The sequence below is a fragment of the Pongo abelii genome, chromosome 6 (genome assembly GCF_028885655.2).
Source record: "Pongo abelii isolate AG06213 chromosome 6, NHGRI_mPonAbe1-v2.0_pri, whole genome shotgun sequence".
NCBI lineage: Eukaryota > Metazoa > Chordata > Mammalia > Primates > Hominidae > Pongo > Pongo abelii.
The window spans coordinates 6083321-6089541 of NC_071991.2; positions in this window are offsets into that span (position 1 = coordinate 6083321).

Below are 6221 nucleotides of genomic sequence, written 5' to 3' on the forward strand. Positions count from 1 at the left end.
TCTGTAGAAGCTTTAACTCCCCGTCTTCTTAAGAGAATTTTAATGAAGCTGAGATAAGAGGCATATTTACTTTCAATTTGCCCCATTGTTACCCTGGATTCCTCCAAGGGCACAAGCTTACCGCAAGGCTGACTGGATGTACTCGGGAATCTCTCGTCGGCTGTCCTCAATGTTCACATTGTTAGCGTACCTTCACCCTAGAGAAAGGCACCTGCGTTGGGTGGCAGAAGAAGGGGTGGCCTGCCCCTCCACACCTGTGGGTATTTCTAGTCGGGTGGCATGAGAGACGGAGAAAAGAATTAAGACACAGAGACAAAGTAGAAAGAAACAACAGTGGGTCTAGGGGACTGGCACTCAGCACACCAAGGACCTGCACCGGCACCGGCCTCTGAGTTCCCTCAGTTTTTATTGATTATTATTTTCATTATTTCTGCAAAAAGGAATGTAGTAGGAGAGCAGGGTGATAATAAAGAGAAGATCAGCAAAAAACATGGGAGCAAAAGAATCTATATCATGATTAAGTTCAAGGGAAGGTACTATGCCTGGACGTGCACGTAGGCCAGATTTATGTTTCTCTCCACCTGAACATCTCAGCGGAGTAAAGAATAACAAGGCAGCATTACTGCCAACATGTCTCGCCTCCCGCCACAGGGCAGCTTTTCTCCTATGTCAGAGTTGAACAAATGTACAGTCGGGTTTTACACCGAGACATTCAGTTCCCAGGGGCAAGCAGGAGACAGTGGCCTTCCTCCATCTCAGCTGCAAGAGACTTTCCTCTTTCACTAATCCACCTCAGCACAGACCCTTTACGGGTGTCAGGCTGGGGGACAGTCAGGTCTTTCTCATCCCATGAGGAAATATTTCAGACTATCATATGGGGAGAAACCTTGGACAATACCCCGCTTTCAAGGGCAGAGGCCCCTGCAGCTTTCCACAGTTCATTGTTCCCCTGGTTTATTGAGACTAGAGAATGGCGATGACTTTTACCAAGTATACTGCCTGTAAACATTTTGTTAGCAAGGCACGTCCTGCACAGCCCTAGATCCCTTAAACCTTGATTTTATACAACACATGTTTTTGTGAGCTCCAACTTGGGTCGAAGTGGCTGGGTGAAAGTGGCTGGGGCAAAGCTACAAATTAACAACATCTCAGCAAAGCAATTGTTTAAAGTACAGGTCTTTTTCAAAATGGAGTCTCTTATGTCTTCCCTTTCTACATAGACACAGTGACAGTCTGATCTCTCTTTCTTTTCCCTATACTCGCCCTCTGGCTATTAGGAACAATATCACGGGGTGAAGTGTGTACACCTGTGCGATATTGAAAGTACTATCATCCTCTGTGCCACGGGTTTTAGAAAAGAAATCACAGTGGGTTGTACAGCTGGTGTGATATTGGTAGTAATATCGGTCCCTCCTTCCCTGGATATTGGGAACAACGTTACAAGGGGCCTGTACACCACCTGCGATATTCGCAGTCATATGATTCTTTGCCCACCTGCATATTAGGAACAACATCACGGCGCGGGCGTCGTGGAAAACCCCGGCTATTTGGAAAGTATCATCCTCTTTTTCCCTGGATACTATGAAAAATATCACAGCAGAGATGTACACCTTCTGCGATATTGGGAGTAATATTATCCTATCCCGCCCTGAGTATTTAGAAATCCATCACGGTGGGGTGTACACCCCTGCCATATTGGGAGTAGTATCATCCTCTCCACTCAGGAAATTACGAACAAGGTCATGGGGGGTGTACTCCCCCTGTGATATTGGGAGTAATGTCGTCCTCCCCAAACCTGGATGTTAGCAACAAGATCACAGAGGGGGTGTACGCACCCTGCGATATTGGAAGTAACATGATCCTCTGCCCCCCGGATATTGGCAAAATTATCACAGGGCGGGTGTACATTTCCTCCCGTGTTGGGAGTCATATCATACTTTTCCTTTCTGGATATCAGGAGTTAAATCCCAGGGTGGTGTGCATTTCCTCCGATATGGGGGGTAATATCATCCTCTCCCCGTTGGGATATTCAGAACTGTAACCGGGGGGGTGTCCACCATGTGCGATATTGAAACCAATGTCATCCTCTGTTTGCTTGGATATTAGACACAATATCACAAAAATGTGTACAACCCCTGCGATATTGGGAGTAATATCATACCCTCCTTCCCTGGATATTAGAAAACAGTATCATCGGGGTGAACACCCCCTGCGATTATGGAAGTAAGATTTTCTTTTTTTTTCTTCTTTTCTTTTTCTTTCTTTCTTTTTTTTTTTTTTTTTTTGAGACAGAATTTCACTCTAGTTGCCCAGGCTGGAGTGCAATGGCACGATCTCGGCTCACTGCAACCTCTGCCTCCCGTATTCAAGCAATTCTTCTGTCTCAGCCTTCCGAGTAGCTGGGATTACCGGCATGTGCTACCATGCCCCGTTAATTTTTTTTTTTTTTTTGTATTTTTAGTAGAGACATTGTTTCTCCATATTGGTCACGCTGGTCTTCAACTCCCGACCTCAGGTGATCCGCCCGCTTCGGCCTCCCAAAGTGCCGGGATTACAGGCGTGAGCGACGGCACCCAGCCACCACTTAGCATTTTCATTGTACATTTCTTGAAGTTATAGATTTCTACACACATTGATTGTTGCTTTGTTGTACACTTATTTAGACATAAAATGAGAAATCGAAAAGAATAAAATGGGCACAGTATCCCTAAAGTTTCACATTCCGAGACATCTTAAAAATATTTGCTTTTTAGAAATTTGTTTCAATGAAGAAACTGTGGTATGCACACACAATGAAGTATTCTTCAGCCTCAAGAGGAATAAAATCCTCTCCACTGCAGAAAAAATGGATGAGACTGCAGGGTCTGTATGTTAAGTGAAATAAGGCAGGCACAGAATGACAAATATTACATGTCCTCACTTCTGTGTAGGAATAAAAAAGAAAATGTTGGCCAGATGTGGTGGCTCAGGCCTGTAATCCCAGCATCTTGGAAGACCGAGGTGGGCGGATCACCTGAGGTCAGGAGTTCAAGGCCAGCCTGGCCAACTTGGTGAAACCCTGTCTCTACTGAAAATGCAAAAAATTAGCCGAGGGTGGTGGCGTGCGCCTATAGTCCCAGCTACTCGGGAGGCTGAGGCACAAGAATCGCTTGAACCCGGGAGGTGGAGGCTGCAGTGAGCCCAGATTGTGCCACTGCACTCCAGTCTGTGCCACAGAGTGCGACTCCATGTAAACACAGCACAAAACAAAATGAAACAAAACCAAAAACCAAAAACAAAAACAAAACCAGACAGACACTTCTGACACAGGAGGCAACATGGATGAACCTTGAAGACATTATCGTCAGTGAAATAAATAAATCCCAAAAGGATAAACACGACCAGGCTCAGTGGCTCGCACCTGTAACCCCAGCACTTTGGGAGGCTGAGGCAGGCGGATCCCTTAAGGTCAGGAGTTCGAGAGCAGCCTGGCCAATATGGTGAAAGCTCCTCTCTATTAAAAATACAAAAATTAGCTGGGCGTGGTGGCGCACGCCTTTAATCCCAGGTACTCCGGAGACTGGGACACAAGAATCGCTCAGACCCATGATATGGAGGTTGCAGTGAGCCGAGATCACGCCGCTGCACTCCAGCCTGGGTGACAGAGAAGTACTCTGTCTCCAAAAGAAAAAAAAAACATTCACCACGGCATGATTCCACTTCTATCAAGTGTCTAGAGTAGTTAAACTCACAGAGTTGCAAATTAGAATGGTGGCCCCCGGGGTGAGTGAGAGAGAGGAGTGGAGAGTTTGGTGAATGGTGCAATTTCCATTTTGAAAGATAAAACTGTTCTGGAGATGATGGCGGTGATGGTTGCTAAACAATGTGAATGTACTTAATGTCATTCAACTGCCAACTGAAAAGTAGTGGAAATTGTCGTGTTTATAGTGGCCATTCTAGATGAAATCATATATATTTATAACTTTTAGTATTGATACGTGGTATATTTTCCCATAATAAAAGATGAAAATGAAAGCAGTTGGATCTTTAAAAAGAAAAGAAAGAGGCGAATAATGAAGGGGGTGGGTCGCCCCTTCACAGCTGTGGGTGTTTCTCGTTGGGTGGAACGAGAGACTTGGAAAAGGAAAAGACACAAAGTGAAGAGAAAGAAATAAGGGGACCCAGGGGACCAGCGTTCAGCAGATGGAGGATCCCACTGGCTTCTGAGTTCCCTTAGTATTTATTGATTACTTATCGGTGTTTTTTAGAGAGGGGGATGTGTCATGGTCACAAAACAATAGTGGGGAGAGGGTCAGCAGACAAACACGTGAACAAAGGCCTTTGCATCATAGACAAGGTAAAGAATCAAGTGCTGTGCTTTAGAAATGCATAGACATAAACATTTCAATGCTTTGTTAAGCAGTACTGCCGCCCACATGTCTCACCTCCAGCCCTAAGGCAGTTTTTCCCTATCTCAGTAGATGGAACGTACAATTGGGTTTCATACCGAGACCTTCCATTGCCCAGGGACAGGCAGGAGACAGATGCCTTTGTCTTGTCTCAACTGCAAGAGGTATGCCTTCCTCTTATACTAATCCTCCTGAGCACAGACCCTTTACGGGTGTCGGGCTGGGGGACGGTCAGGTCTTTCCCTTCCCACGAGGCCATATTTCAGACTATCACATGAGGAGAAACCTTGGACAATACCTGGCTTTCCTAGGCAGAGGTCCCTGCGGCCTTCCGCAGTTTTTGTGTCCCTGGGTACTTGAGATTAGGGAGTGGTGATGACTCTTAAGGAGCATGCTGCCTTCAAGCATTTGTTTAACAAAGCACACCTTGCACAACCCTTAATCCATTTAACCTTGAGTTTGACACAGCACATGTTTTAGAGAGCACGGGGTTGGGGGTAAGGTCACAGATTAACAGCATCTCAAGGCGGAAGAATTTTTCTTAATACAGAACAAAATGGAGTCTCTTATGTCTACTTCTTTCTATACAGACATATTAACAATCTGATCTCTCTTGCTTTTCCCCACAAATAATACACACAAGCTCCCTCCTGATGACAGGAAGAGCCCCAAAGCTTCTGTGGACACTCACTTTTCTCTTCTTCCTGCATTCTTATGAGGAAATCTGTAGAGATTGGGGAACTTGGGCGACTGTGGCTAATGAGGAGCTCTGTGCCTTGAGCCCCCCAGGCCATAGAATAGTCAATACTCAGTCTGTGCCTCCAGCCCTGCAGTGTGAGGTTCCAGTCCTGTGGGCTCCACACCCGTCACCTGTATCAGGAGGCTCGTGTCTCACCCTGTCTTCTTGCCAGCCTTGAGGACGGAGTCTGAGCCTCCATCGTGCACCACGCAGGGAGGACAGTGGACCTGTTCTCTGTGGTCATGGCCCAGCAGAGGGGAAGGGCAGTTCAGTGAGTGCTCAGGGACGGACGGTCGGGAGCCTTGCTTTGTTTCCTCATCCTCAGGACAAACAGGACAGTGCGGTGGGCAGGTGGGAGGAGACCAAGGTGCAAACTCTCCGCTCAGCAGACTGTGGAGTTTCTGTTCTTGCTTGTGGTGGGGGGTCTCAGAAATCTTCTTCAAAATTTTGCCTTCCTCCCCCACTGCTTGTCCTTTTCATAGACGCCTCACCCATGATAGCAGGGAATGACTCCCTCTTAACTAATCCATAAGAACAACAAAAAGATGATGAAGGTGATGATGAGGATAAAGAGGCTGAAGACAGACACCGGGGCATCAGGAACCCTTACTGAGGCCTTCGTAAAGGCCAGGCTCTGAGCTCTGTGGTCTATGCAGCTTGTTTCATTTCAGCTGCGTAGTCTCCCAGTTATTAGTGCACACTTCATGCTGATTTTACGGACTAGAAAAGGAGCAACGCATTTTCATAGAACTTGTACCAGATCATGAAGTCAAAAAGGGTGAAGTCCAATTTGAACCAGGCAGTCAAAGTCCAGACACATGGCATTTGGCCAGTCCTCTCCCTGCATCCAACCTGCCCTCCCAAATCCTTGTCCCTCAGGCCGATGCCCCTGCTCACTGTGCCCGTCCCTTTGGGGGTTCCTCGTAGACCACACCTAGACCAGTGGGTGCCACAATCACTGTGTCAAGTAGAGAAAGGGCAGCTGAGATGACATCAGAGGTTCCAGAAAACATGGGCACAGGATCATTCGGGACACATCTCTCTCTTGCCCCTGTTCCTGGCTTTCCTTACCGCTCTCGACTTCCTCAAAGGAG